The sequence below is a fragment of the Pongo abelii genome, chromosome 14, assembly GCF_028885655.2.
Source record: "Pongo abelii isolate AG06213 chromosome 14, NHGRI_mPonAbe1-v2.0_pri, whole genome shotgun sequence".
NCBI classification, from domain to species: Eukaryota; Metazoa; Chordata; class Mammalia; order Primates; family Hominidae; genus Pongo; species Pongo abelii.
Window position 1 is genome coordinate 53288423 of NC_071999.2, and position 15282 is coordinate 53303704.

At 35.0% G+C, this 15282-nt stretch overlaps 1 protein-coding gene and 1 pseudogene across 2 annotated transcripts in view; one reads left to right on the top strand and one right to left on the bottom strand.

Moving 5' to 3' along the window:
- The window catches only part of RB1 (RB transcriptional corepressor 1), a 174700-nt gene that overhangs the window by 20166 nt on the left and 139252 nt on the right, over positions 1-15282 (top strand). The window lies entirely within an intron of this gene.
- LOC129049528 (PEST proteolytic signal-containing nuclear protein-like) lies at positions 4158-4643 on the bottom strand (annotated as a pseudogene).

Sequence of the window (15282 nt, forward strand, 5' to 3'; positions counted from 1 at the left end):
CCAGCTTTCATGATAGTGTGCATTTTGGAGGATACTAACATTTTTCTCGTCATTTTTTTCACCTTTCTATATTTTACTTTCACAATTATAAGTAAATAAAGACTTGTTTTAACATAAATCACACTTTATAAAGAGCGGGTCTCTGTTGCTCTCCTTTTTTACTTTAAAATTTTTTATTTTTAATTATTATGGAGACATAATAGGTGTACATATTTACGGGATACATGTGATGTTTTGATACAAGCATATAATGTGTAATGATCAAATCATGGTAGTTGGAGTATCCATCATCTTAAGCTTTTATCACTTATTTGTGTTAGGAGCATTCCAATTCTAATCTTTTACTTATTTTGAAATATACAATAAATTATTGTTAACTATAGTCACTGTATTGTGACTATGTAGTGTTTCCATAGAACACTAGATCTTGTTCCTTCTATCTAACTGTCTTTTTGTACCCATTAACCAACTCCTCTTTTATCCTCCCATCCCCACTACCCTTCACAGCTTCTGGTAGTCATCATTCTACTCTGTCTCCATGAGTTCAATTTTTTTTTTTTAAGCTCTTGCATATAAGTGAGAACATGTGGTACTTGTCCTTCTGTGCCTGGCTTGTTTCACTTAACACGATGTTCTCTGGTTCCAAATGACAGGATTTCATTCTATTTTATGGCTGAATAACATTCCATTATTTATATGTACCACATTTTCTTTATCCATGCATCCATTAATGGGCATTCAGGTTAATTCCATGTCTTGGCTGTTGGGAAAAATGCAGCATTCAACATGGGAATGCAGATATCTCTTTGATATACTGTTTTTATTTCTTTTGGATATATACCCAGTGGTGGGATTGCTGTATCATATGGTAGTTTTATTTTTATTTTTTTGAGGAACCTCAATACTGTTCTTCTATAGTGGCTCTACTAATTTACATTGCCACAAGCAGTTGTGCTTTTGTTGTTGTTGTTGTTGTTTTTTACTGTTTTAACATAATTATTTGGAGCTTCATTCATGATGGCATATGCATCAACAATTTATTTATTCTCATTACTGAGTAGTATCTCATTGCATGGGATTTGTTTTTTTTTTAAGTTCAGGGGTACATGTGCAGTTTTGTTACATAGGTAAACTTATGTCATGGGGGTTTGTTGTACAGATTATTTCATTGCCCAGGAGTGAAGTCTAATACCTACTAGTTGTTTGTCCTAATCCGCTTCCTCTCCCACCCTCCACCCTCTGATAGGTCCCAGTGTGTCTTGTTCCCCTGTGTGTTTCCATGTGTTCTCATTATCTAGCTCCTACTTATAAGTGAGAACATGCAGCATTTGGTTTTCTGTTCCTGCGTTAGTTTGCTAAGAATAATGGCCTCCAGCTCCATCCATGTCCCTGAAAAACATTGCTCTCTTTCTATTCCTAGTTATATCCATACAAATGACCACTGATAGTTTTTGATTACTTTGTCCCTCCAGTTTTTCCTTCCTTCAGCATATACACAAGGATTTTAATTTTACCCAATTGAAGTCTTACTTATCTACACCTTTTAACAAGTCATCATCAGTAATTTTGGAATAGGCATTAGATTCACATGGTTCAAGATTCAAAAGAAAGAAAAGTATACACAGTAAAAAGTCTCCTATTCCTTTCCCTAAGCCACCCACTTCTTTTCAGAGGCAACTAATAAAAGTTTCTAGTTTTGCATTATTCTATACCTTGCTTTTTTCATTTAGCAATATATCTTGAAGAGCACATCTCCCTCTGTATTTAGCTTAACCCTTTTAGTGGATTTTTTTTTTATTTTTTGGGTATATCATAATTTATTTATGAATTTCATTGTTGAGAGACATTTAGTTTGTTTTTGAATGTGTGACACTACAAACTGTTGCGGTAATTTATCCTTATATATACATTTTCATGCACAAATGAGAGTACTTTTATAGTGTAGATTCCTAGAAGTAGAACTGCTAGGTCAGAAGGTATTCACATTTAAAAATTTTAAATTTGCTCATAGAATGAAGTCTTTGCTCATAGAATAGTCTTTGCTCAAATCTCACTTTACCAAAGAGGCCTATTGTGACCACTCTGCTTAATACTGTAACCTGCCCCTACTTCTCCCTGAACTTCTCTATCCATTGTACTCTATTCTTTTTCTAGCATAGTATATGGTTTACCTATTTATACTGCTTTTTGGTTACTGTCTTTTTCCCTCTGCTCCAAGAAACAGGAATGTTTGTTTTGTTCACTAATATATATTTCTAGCAGTTAGAATAGTGTTTGGTGCTTAGTAGGCATTTAGTAAATATTTATTGAATAAATCAAATACATAAGCAAACAGTATCCAAAATTGTCCTCCATAAAAATGCCCAATTTCTTTTTTTTCCTCTGTATCTCAATGAATACAAAAAAAATGCTGACTTTCTTTACCCACTTATTTTGGATTTTTTTGGTCTTGTTTTTTGTTTGTTTGTTTGTTTTTGAGTTTGACAAATTTATCGGTATTTTACTAAAGACATTCATCTCAGTTGTTTCTCTCTCCCAGCTTGACCTTAGGTTAATATTTCATTTGGGTCAAGAAAAGAATATGAGAAGAGGTATGTTATTTTAACAAACAGGAAAATGGACAAAAATGGATAGTTTGCCTACATTAAAGTGAGTTAAATTCATGTATCTTAATATAATTAAATCATATAAGAACTAAGAGTTCTATATACATTTCCATTGTTTTACCTGGGGCTTATTCTAAACTTAAATACTAGTGAACAAAGTGTTAGGAATATACACAGGCTGCTTCTCTGAGTTATTACCAACTAAAAGAGCTCAGCGAGCAGTTACCACCAATAAAACAGTCTGAAGCTGCCTCCAAATACAATATTGTAGTAGGAGTTTTCAGGGAAATTTTTATACTGTATTTTTTTTTGTCTGTGACTGTGCTTTTAAAGATGTGTTTAACTGTCACATTAAAAAAAAAGTTCGTATACCATACAAAAATACAAAAAGAAAACACCCTACAATACACAAATTAACGAAGTATGTGTGGTGAGATTCCAAAAAATGTTTGAAGATGCATTTTCTTTCCTTCTATTTCAGTATCTAAAATGTGCTTTTTGAGAGGCCGTTGGTCAGTATGTATACATTTAAAATAAACCATATAATTTTACTAGTAAGAAAGCCAGTAGTTAAGTTCAATTCAAATTGGATTTCACAAGTTAGTAATTTAAATCCTTAGACAAAGTTACAGAAAGTGCATCTTCTTGTTTTCCGTCTTCATACAATGTTAAATTTTTTTTTTTTGGTGTTTATACCTTTTAAAAAATAAAAGCAGCCAAATACTTAAGCAATATGTACATTTAAATTTTTGGTGGTGGTTTGTATTTTAAAAGAAACAGTTTTCTTATGATTCACTTCAAGTTCTGGTAGAAATGCTTACAGGAACTAGCTAATAAACAAAAAACAAGAGAAGCACATTCAAAATACTGATTTACTTCGGTAGCAAATGGTTTTTCTTTGAAGACTAATGAAGACAGACAAGACCCATTAAGGTGAAGTGGGCTATTTCAAATATTCAACAGTTTACATATAAAAAAGTTATTTTAAGAGCTAAGCGTCTGTATCCATTGATAGCAATGCAACACCTAGTTTATGATGACTTGAAAGAAAATAAATGCCCATAAAGAAAAAAGCTGTATTTTAATTTTATCTAAATGTACTTTCAGTCAATAGTTCAGTAACATTTTCCTCCCAATACAATACTCCCTCTCTCTATAAGGCTGTTCCTGGGAGCCAGACAAGTTTAGGTAATAAGGGAGTTAAGAGAGTAACTGCTTGCAGTTTTGAATAGACAATTAACTTTTTGCTTCCCTCTTAATGTGCTAATAGTTGTGTCTAAAAAAATAGGCAATTCTTAAAAAGGTACCATTTCTGATTTATTATCTGTAAACTTTGGAAACTAATCACACGAAACTACCAAACTAGCAAATGTCTTGAAATCTGTATATGAAACATAAATTACCTCTAATTTCAAACTCTCATTTATTAGTGTACCACTCAATCTTTTAAAAAGATGAAAAAGAAAAAAAAAAGCGGCTCCAAAGATAGTCTTATACCATTCTTAAAAAAAGGAAACTGTTCTTTTTAACTTTATACCCACCCACACCGCAATTTCAAAACATCATTTAATTGTCTTGGTCATAGACATTTCGAAGATGAGATTTTATATTCCGCTCCCATAGCTTCTGGTTATCAGAAAACCCATGCTTTCCTTTATTGAAGGAGTTTGGTCCAGCTGATGTTGGTGTATCCCTTGCAATATTCTTCATCCTTATCTTTGCTTCTGGAGGCCTTTCCTCTGGTTCACTATCTTCATCTTCATTAAAAGCTGCTGCTACTGAAAGTTTTTGGAGCAAGAGTTGGAACAGTTTCTTTAGGCTTACTTGATCCAAGTTTGATGGATATGGGTGATTGCTTTCTTTGTCGTCTGACTACCTATGGCAAATCCAAAGTTGGAGATCTTTGCAGGCTTTGTTGGAGGTCTGCAGCTTCTTCTTCAGCTGATCGCTTCTCAGCGCTGTGACTGGAACTTTCCTCTCCATTACTCTGGCAGCTCCAGCTCATTGCAACTTTTCAGGCTTCTCCTCTCCCGCCTTCCCGTCAGCCATTTTCCCCGCCGCCTTGTTTTTTTAAGATTTTAGAAATCTTTCTAATACAAGTTGGGATATAAATAATTAGATATAGAAAATAGCTACAAGGTATTTCTTTAACTTTCCCCACCCCCAGCTCCCAACAGTCAAGAGTCAAGCCCTAAGTCTTGTCGTTTCTGTCAGAAGTAGATACAAGAAGGATACATCAAACACTGCTATAACACCTCTCTCATAGGATTCAAATCAGTGTGGAGATTATTATAGGCTCCAGATGAGTTAGGATATCTTTAAGTCTCAATTTAATAGAACTAATTGTTTTCCTGTACTTTAAATATCTCTACATTCTATGTAAATATAATATAGATCTAACAGATGTAGTCTTAAAATAGATGGCTATAATGTCAGTGAAGTATTTTTTCCTTATTTATATACATTATAACTTTCCTTATTTATGTACATTATAATTTTAAAGGCCTGATAGTCATAATTATTGATGTTCAGATTGGTAGTTATTTCTGTCTCTTATGTATTCAACTATAAACATTTAATCAAGTGTATGAGACCTAGATATTTAGCAGAGTTTTGGAGTAAATTATTTTATCAAACAAAGAATATAAAATAAACATTTCTATTTATGTTCCTGTTTTAATTTACCTCATTTATATGCATCTTGATATAGCATCATATTCTAAAAACTATTTTTAAAGCCAGGTTGATTCAGAATTACAGTGTAGTTGAAAATCATCAGGTACCCATTATTAGTTTTCACCCACATTGAATCTGTGTTTCAGAAACTGTCTACCAAACTTTGTTTATTAAGCAATTATTTTCCCTAGTTTTATTCAAGGTATACAAAGCTGCCAACTAGTGCTTTTCATCAGCATCAGGTAAATTGTGTTACTATACTGCGTTGAATTTTAGCAAAGGTAAAGTATTTTCTATTTTAGTTATTGTAGCTTTATTGAAAGCACACATATAGGTTTTTTAAAGTATTGGAAAGCTCGCCAGATTATCATTATATGACTTGGAACCCTAGAAACTCCTAGACCATGAGACTTAATGGTTAATGATCTCTTTCAGTTCTCTTTCAACTTGGAATTCTCTTATTCCAATGCCAACTCATTGCTCTTTTGGAAAGACCCATTCTTTCCTCTTTTGTCTTGGTACCTCCTCAGGACATAGTCCCCAAAATGGAAATTTCAGTTTAAGATAATTTTCAGCATTGTGTAGAATAAGAATGGTTAGACAGCTGATGTCAGCAAGATGGTGGAATAGTAGCGCTGTCCTTCAGAAACACCAATTTTGACAACTACCATGGAAAGAATGCCTTTATACTTGAGCATACATGGAGCATTCTCCAGGATCAATCATATGTCAGGCCATAAAACAAGTATTAATGTATTTAAGAAGATTGAGATAATATCAAGCATCTTTTCTGACCATAATGGCATAAAACTAGAAAGCAAAAATAACAGGAAAACTTGGAAATACACAAATATGTGAAAATTAAACATGTTCCTGAACAACCAGTGGTCAAATAAGAAATCAAAATGGAAATTTAAAAAAATATATATGATACAAATGAATATGGAAATAGCACATCAAGATTTGTGGAATGCAGCAAAACAGTTCTAACAGAAGATTTTATAGTGATAAATACCAACATGAAGGAAACAGTAGGACCCCAGATAAGTAACCTAACTTTACATCTCTCTGAACTAGGTAGAAAAAGAACAAATAAGCCCAAAGTTAATAGAAGGAGGGGGATAAGAAAGATCACAGCAGAAATAAATGAAAGACTCGAAAAACAATAGAAAAGAGCAACAAAAGAGTTGTTTTTTTGAAAAGATAAAATTGATAAACTTTTAGCTAGAATAAGAAAAAAAGAAGATTCAAATAAAATCAGGAATGAAAGAGGAGACATTATGACTGATACCACAGAAATACAATCTTGAGAATACTTTGAACAAATTATATACTAACAAATTGGGTGACCTAAAAGAGACAGATTTTTTTGCCACATACTACCTGCTAAGACTGAATTATGAAGAAATAGAAAATCTGAATGACCAATAACAAATAAGGGACTGAATCAGTAATAAAAAATCTACCAATAGAGAAAAGCCTCAGGACCTTCACTGGTGAATTCTACCAGACATTTGAGAAGAATACCAATCCTTCTCAAACTTTTTCAAAAATTTGAATAGGAGGAAACACTTCCAAACTCATTTAACAAGGCTAGCATTACCTTGATACCAAAGTCAGGCAAGGGTATCACAAGAAAAGAAAACTATAGGTCAATATCCCTGATGAACATATGTGCAAAAATCGTCAACAAAATATTAGCAACAGCACTTTAAAGGGATCATACATCATGATGAAATTGGATTTGTCTCTGGGATGCAAGGATGGTTCAACATATGCAAATCTATAAATATACCACTTCAACAGAATGAGGGACAAATTATGTGATCATCTTAATAGAGCCAGAAAAAGTGTTTGACAAAATTTAACATTCTTTCATGACGAAAACTCTCAACAAGTTAGGTATAAAAGGAATGTACCTCAACACAACAAAGGTTATATGTGATAAGCCCACAGCTAACATTATACTCAATGGGGAAAACCTAAAATCTTTTCCTTTAAGATCAGGATCAAGACAAGGATACTCACTTTGTCACTTGCATTCAACATAGTACTGGAAATCCAGCCAGAGATATTAGGCCAGAAAAAGAAATAAAAGACATCTGCCACAGTTTGAATGTTTTCCTCCTCTAAAACTCATATTGAAACTTAATTCCCAATATGGTAGTATCAAAGATGGGGCCTTTAAGAGGTGATTGAGTCCTGAGGTCTCTGCCTTTATGAATGGATCAATCTATTCAAGGATTAATTGGTTTTCATGAGAGTGGCATCAGTGGCTTTATCCCGAGCTAACATCTTAGCATGCTCAGTTCTCTCACCATGTGATACCCTGCACCACCTCAGGACTCTGAGGACTCATAGCTATTATTCAAAAAGTCAGAAGATAACAGATGTTAGAGAGGATGTGGAGAAAAGGGAACTATTGTTCAGTGTTAGTGGGAATGTAAATTGGTACGTCTTTTATGGAAAACAGTATGGAAGCTCCTCAAAAAATTAAAACTAAAACTACCACATGATTCAGCAATCCTACCTTTTGGTATATATCCACAGGAAATGAAGTCAGTATGTTGAAGAGATACATACACTCCTGTGTTCATTGCAGCATTATTCATAGTCGCAAAGATATGGAAACAGCCTAAGTGTCTGTCATTTGATGTATAGATAAAATGTGGTACAGATTGTTTTAAACTAATGATTGGGTTATATCCTGATAAACCCATTGTAAGTCAAAAATACCTTAAATTAAAATTGCATTAAGATCATGACAAACCCAGTTGAAAAATCGCAAATTGAACCATTGTAAGTCAAGGACTATCTGTTATATATATTGAAATTTTATTCAGCCTTAAAAAAGGTAGGAAATCCTGCCATTTGCAACAACACGGATGAACCCGAAGGACATTATGTTGTATTAGTCAGACACAGAAAGACAAATACTGCATGATCTCATTTACATGTAGAATCTTTAAAAGGTCAAATACATACAAACAGTAAAAAGGTGGTTAGCAGGGGTGGGGAGCCTGGGGAGAATGTGGAGATGTTTGTCAAAGGGTACAAACTTTCAGTTATAAAATGAGTAAGGGTTAGATGTGGCAGCTCACGCCTATAATCCCAGCACGTTTGGAGACCAAGATAGGAGGATTGCTTTAGGCCAGAGTTAGAGACCAACTTGGGCAACATGGGGAGACCCCCATCTCTACCAAAAATTAAAAAAAATTTTGCAGGCGGTGACATGTACTTGTAGTCCCAGCTACTTGGGACTCTGAGGTAGGAGGAGTGCTTGTGCACCCAGGAGGTTGAGGCTGCAGTGAGCTATTATTGTGCCACAGCAATCCAGTCTGGGTGACAGAGTGAGACCCTGTCATGAGACCTGTCTCAAAAACAAAAACAAAAAAAGTAGTAGTTCTGGACACTTAATTTACAGCATGGTTGATTATAGTTAATGTTTTGTATTCTTGAAATTCACTAAGAGAAATCTTAAGTATCCTTACCACATACACACAGACAAAATGGTGACTATGTGAAGTGATAGATATGTTAATTAGCTTGATTGTAGTGCAGTAGTCCCCCTTATCCTCAGAGGATATGTTCCAAGACCCTCAGTAGATGCTTGAATCCACAGATAGTACTGAACCCTATACATACTATGTTTTTTCCTATCCTGTACATACATACCTGTGTTAAAGTTTAATTTGTAAATTAGCCACAGTAAGAGATTAGTAACAATGACTAAGAAAATAGAACAATTATGACAAGATACTGTAATAAAAAGTATGTGAATGTAGTCTGTTTCTCTCAAAATAGGTACTCTGCTCACCTGTTTTCAAACCATGGTTGACCATGGGAAACTGAAACTGTGGAAAGTGAAACCGTGGATATGGAATGACTGATATAATCAGTTCTTATTGTATAGATGTATCAAAATATCACATTGAACACCTTAAATATAAACTTTTTCATTTGTCAATTGTACCTCCATAAAGCTGGAAAAAAATGTCACCTCATTTGTTTGTTGGTGATTTCCTTTTTTGAAACAGCACATGTGATATTTGGTAAAAGGAGTTGATATTGTTAATCCATATAATTGGATCTGAGTTGTAGGAATTAATCTCCTTACTCAATGGTTTTCAACCTTGTTTGCAAGAGTAGTAGACATCAGTTTTGTAGCTGTTTTGCAGAAAAGCTAATTAGTAGCCCTTTGAGTATGGTGGCAGTTTTCTTTCCTATTTGGTTATACCTTTTTGGATGGATCATTTTTGGGCTTTGAGCTCAATAATCTAAGCAGAGAGCTTGACCAGAAACTTAGTTCTAGGTAGGTTATGTATCATCTGTTCAGAAAATGAGGTCTGTAATGTTGTTCTTTGTGTGTGTGTGTGTGTGTGTGTTACCCTTATTGATACTTACCAGTTTGCTATCAATGTGTGAATGGGAGCTGAAGAAACTATAGTGGAACCAACAGTCTTAACTTACACTTTGGTGGTTCAGTTGCTGCTTGTTTCTCTGAGCATACGGAGAAAAAAAAGAAAAAAAACAAAGAGAGAAAAAGCCACTCTGTAGCTACTGCCACAGCTTTTTTTTTTTTTTTTTTTTTTTTTTCTTTTTAGAACTACGTTAGTGTTAGTGCTGGACACTACAAGGCTCTTGGGGTAAAGTAGTGAATTAGATACAATATTTCTGTCTTCAGGATGCTTACATATTAGTAGTTGAGATAGGAACAAATGAGCAAGCAAGCAAGTCACAGTTCAGTTAAGAGCTGACAGGTTTATGAACTGAGTTCCGTAGGAGTTTTTCAAATTTATTTTAATTTTTCTGACCATATGCTGCATGATCTGTAAGAGTTCTTAAGGGAGGGAGTCCCAGGTGCTCAACTTTTGGGCAGATGGCCAGGTAAATCTGAATTTGCCAGGTACATGTTTTTCTGGGAATAGAATCAACTTTCTTACCCACAAAGGCATTGTGTTACTGGGTGACTGACTCACATGGTGTTCACCCCTGCATGTTGTTTCAAAAATGTGATTGAATACAAGTAAGGTCAGTTTTTACATTCCTCTTCTTGGCTTTGCCACTCTTGCCTTTTACTTCTGTGCACATCCAAGAATGTCCTTAACACTAGACTGCTGTAAGCTCATATTATACAGGTGAAATTTTCTGGTGTCTTAGCCTGTTATTCCTTCTGTTCCTACGTATCACCTAGGTAAGGAGGAAATCTAGGAGCAGAAGATAAAGGCAGTTCTTCCCCCTATTTCTCTGTAATACCTTCATATTTCATTTAATGTAACCCTACTGCTAATTACTTATTACAATCTCATGAACTATGTGTAAGGATATATCTTTTGACCCTGAGGTAGAGCACAAAAGCACGTGTTTCTTATGACTTATTTTCATCTTTCATATTTCACAAAGTGCAAGCTAGATAGAACATTATTTTTAACTTTTGAAATTGCAACTTAAATTTATGTTGGTTATGATAGCATGCATAGTAGTAATTTTCTGATATTTCCAAGATGATTTATGTCACCACTTGGTGGAGCTCTTTTATAAGTAAGTGCATTGTTTAAAAAAGCGAGTATAAGTTGTCACTAATTAGGGGTTATCATTAGATTGGTTCAAATGAACTCAACTAAATGATGGTACAATTGGTAATCTCTTCAAGTACTGAGTGTAGATTTTGATTTAAACTGTAATGTATGTGATTAAAATTTTGATAAAGATTTTTCTCGAGCATTTCTAATTTTTCTCCTGCTTTATGTAACTGTAGCACTTTTATTGACTTTTCTCCTATTTTACAATTGTAGATAATTTAAAAAATGTATGTAGGATTAATAAGGAAAATGAAAACTGTTCGTAATCCTACCATGTAGAGATAATCATGAACATTTTAATATGTATTTTCATTTTCTCTTCTTTTTTTGTTTTTTCACAAAATTGGAATCAAAATATGTGCAGAACTTTTTATTCTGTTTTTTTCTTAATGTTATATGTTGGATATTTTTACATATTCCTTTAATATTCCTTGAAACTGTTTTGGGGTTTTATATTATTCTATGATATAGCTCTATCACAATATGTTTAACCATTCTGTTTTAAGATTTTTAGGCTCTTCCTACTATTTTTGCTATTATAAATAACTTTTCAAACATCTATTACACTAAATCTTTTTTTAATTTTTAATTTTTGTGGGTACATATCAAGTATACACATTTATGGGGCACATGAAATGCCCTGATGCAGGCATGCAATTCTGTTACTCTAAATCTTGACTCAACTCTATTTTTACTTGTTAAATTTTTAGCTATAAAACTGAGGTATTTTAAGGATTTTTATGTGCCTTAACAAAATGTCCTTCAATTGACATTATTCTGAGGTTCACCATTTTCAAAATATGTTGAAAGTACCTTTTTTTTTTTTTTGCAAAGTGCTTCTTCTTTGCCCATTTCCCCCCCCTCCCCCATTTTTTGTTCTTTTTTTGGTGTGTGTGGGGGAATTGTTTTGGCTAGCTAGGAATTACTTTTCTTCTGTTTCAACAATTTTTAAAGTGCTCTCCTGAGTCCTTTTCATAATTTTCAAGAAAACACGTCAGTTACAGATTTTAGGTTGCAAATTGTTGTTGGAAAAGGAGACCTGGAGCTTAAAAGAGGAATCAGGCTGGAAAGCAGAATGAGATATGAGAATCATCTGTATATGGAGATGATGAGGGCTATAGGAGTGGATGAGAGTGCTGAGGAAAAAAGAGAATGGTGGGAAAAAAGCCCATGGAGTTGAGAAACCCCATGAAAAAGTTGTGAGAGGAAAAGAGAAGAGAATGAGGATGTGAGGGCATTTAAAAAAGCTAATGAAAAAAGTTGCATGGAGGTATATTGAAGGAGAAAAATTGCAACAGTGTCAGATGCTGCATAGAGGTCTTTCTGGATGAAACCAAAAAAGGCCATTTGATTTAGAAAGCCAAGATTTTTGCAGACTTAGAGAATAGCCTCAGTAAAATAGTATTTGTGTGGTGAGAGGGGTGTGTGTTCAGTGTGTGTGGTGTGTGTGCACTCTGATAGTGCATATGGTGAGTGTGTGTGGGAATAGTGAGAACAATGAGAGGTGTGTGTATATAGTGAGGGGGAGTATATGTATAGTGAAGTCAGTAGCTTGATAAGGTCTAGGGATGCAGGGACAGGTATTGTAAGCTTCCCTGTAGCCAAAGGGAAACTTTGAGAGAGAGAACTGTTAGAGAAGTTATAAAAGACAGAGAAAGGAATTAATACACTAGGTCTTGAAGGATACAAGAGGCAGTGTGATCTAAAATGGGAGGGAATAGGGGTGGTATTAGAGTTGTTAATTTGAGAATGGAGGAGAATATCCATTTGTCTAGGTCAGAAGAGAAGAGGAATTTATAGATGAAGATGAAGAAACATTTTGAGAAAGACCAGAATATATGATGATTAGAAATGATTTAATGTGTGGCCAGGTGTGGTGGCTCATGCCTGTAATCCCAGCACTTTGGGAGGCTGAGGCGGGTGGATCACCTGAGGTCAGGAGTTCGAGACCAGCCTGGCCAACATGGTGAAACCCCATCTCTATTAAAAATGCAAAATTAGCCGGGCATGGAGGGGCATGCCTGTAATCCCAGGTATTTGGGAGGCTGACGCAGGAGAATCACTTGAACCTGGGAGGCAGAGGTTGCAGTGAGCTAAGATTGCGCCACTGCACTCTAGCCTGGGCAACAAGAGCGAAACTCTGTCTCAAAAAAAAAAAAAAAAAAAAAAAGAAGGATTTAATGTGGAGAAGAATATGAGGTTTTTTAGATAATGTGCATCTTCAGCCTTCCCAATAAAATATTTCTATTTAATTAAGAGGATAGAACTCTTAGTTCTAGTTAAGAGACAGAACTCTTAGTCCCTAGGTAAGAGGACAGAACTCTTGATGGGGGCAATGAGATTAAGGATTTCGATAGTGAAAATGTTAAGGACATCAATATAGAAATGTAATAAGAAAAAACCTTTAAATGGAAGATTACTAAATTAAGTGTTAGGAAACGAGGGTTTTGGGTCTGTGAAAATTAACTGGTTGTCTTAACTCTCTAGTCTTTAATTTTTTTTATTATACTTTAAGTTGTAGGGTACATGTGCACAACATGCAGGTTTGTTACATATGTATACATGTGCCATGTTGGTGGGCTGCACCCATTAGCTCCTCATTTACATTAGGTATTTTTCCTAATGCTATCCCTCCCCCTCCCCCCACCCCACGACAGGCCCCAGTGTGTGATGTTCCCCTTCCTGTGTCCAAGTGTTCTCATTGTTCACTTTCCACCTATGAGTGACAACATGCGGTGTTTGGTTTTTTTGTCCTTGCGATAGTTTGCTCAGAATGATGGTTTCCAGCTTCATTCATGTCCCTACAAAGGACATGAACTCATCCTTTTTTGTGGCTGCATGGTATTATTCCATGGTGTATATGTGCCACATTTTCTTAGTCCAGTCTATCATTGTTGGACATTTGGGTTGGTCCCAAGTCTTTGCTATTGTGAATAGTGCCGCAATAAACATACATGTGCATGTGTCTTTATAGCAGCATGATTTATAATCCTTTGGGTATATACCCAGTAATGAGATAGCTGGGTCAAATGGTATTTCTAGTTCTAGATCCCTGAGGAATCGCCACACTGTCTTCCACAATGGTTGAACTAGTTTACAGTCCCACCAACAGTGTAAAAGTGTTCCTATTTCTCCACATCCTCTCCAGCATCTGTTGTTTCCTGACTTTTTAATGATTGCCATTCTAACTGGTGTGAGATAGTATCTCATTGTGGTTTTGATTTGCATTCTCTGATGGTCAGTGATGATGAGCATTTTTTCATGTGTCTGTTGGCTGCATAAATGTCTTCTTTTGAGAAGTGTCTGTTCATATCCTTCACCCACTTTTTGATGGGGTTGTTCTTTTCTTGTAAGTTTGTTTGTGTTCACTGCAGATTCTGGATATTAGCCCTTTGTCAGATGAGTAGATTGCAAAACTTTTCTCCCATTCTGTAGGTTGCCTGTTCACTCTGATGGTAGTTTCTTTTGCTGTGCAGAAGCTCTTTAGTTTAATTAGATCTCATTTGTCAGTTTTGGCTTTTGTTGCCATTGCTTTTGGTTTTAGTCATGAAGTCCTTGCCCATGCCTTTGGCCTGAATGATATTGCCTAGGTTTTCTTCTAGGGTTTTTATGGTTTTAGGTCTAACATTTAAGTCTTTAATCCATCTTGAATTAATTTTTGTATAAGGTGTAAGGAAGGGATCCAATTTCAGCTTTCTCCATATGGCTAGCCAGTTTTCTCAGCACCATTTATTAAATAGGAAATCCTTTCCCCATTTCTTGTTTTTGTCAGGTTTGTCAAAGATCAGATGGTTGTAGATGTGTGGTACTATTTCTGAGGGCTCTGTTCTGTTCCATTGGTCTATATATCTATTTTGGTACCAGTACCATGCTGTTTTGGTTACTGTAGCCTTGTAGTATAGTTTGAAGTCAGGTAGCATGATGCCTCCAGCTTTGTTCTTTTGGCTTAGGATTGTCTTGGCAATGCGGGCCCTTTTTTGGTTCCATATGAACTTTAAAGTAGTTTTTTCCAATTCTGTGAAGAAAGTCATTGGTAGCTTGATGGGGATGGCATTGAATCTATAAATTACCTTGGGCAGTATGGCCATTTTCATGATATTGATTCTTCTTATCCATGAACATGGAATGTTCTTCCATTTGTTTGTGTCCTCTTTTATTTCGTTGAGCAGTGGTTTGTAGTTCTCCTTGAAGAGGTCTTTCACATCCCTTGTAAGTTGTATTCCTAGGTATTTTATTTTCTTTGAAGCAATTGTGAATGGGAGTTCACTCATGATTTGGCTCTCTGTTTGTCTGTTATTGGTGTATAAGAATGCTTGTGATTTTTGTACATTGATTTTGTATCCTGAGACTTTGCTGAAGTTGCTTATCAGCTTAAGGAGATTTTGGGCTGAGACAATGGGGTTTTCTAGATATACAAT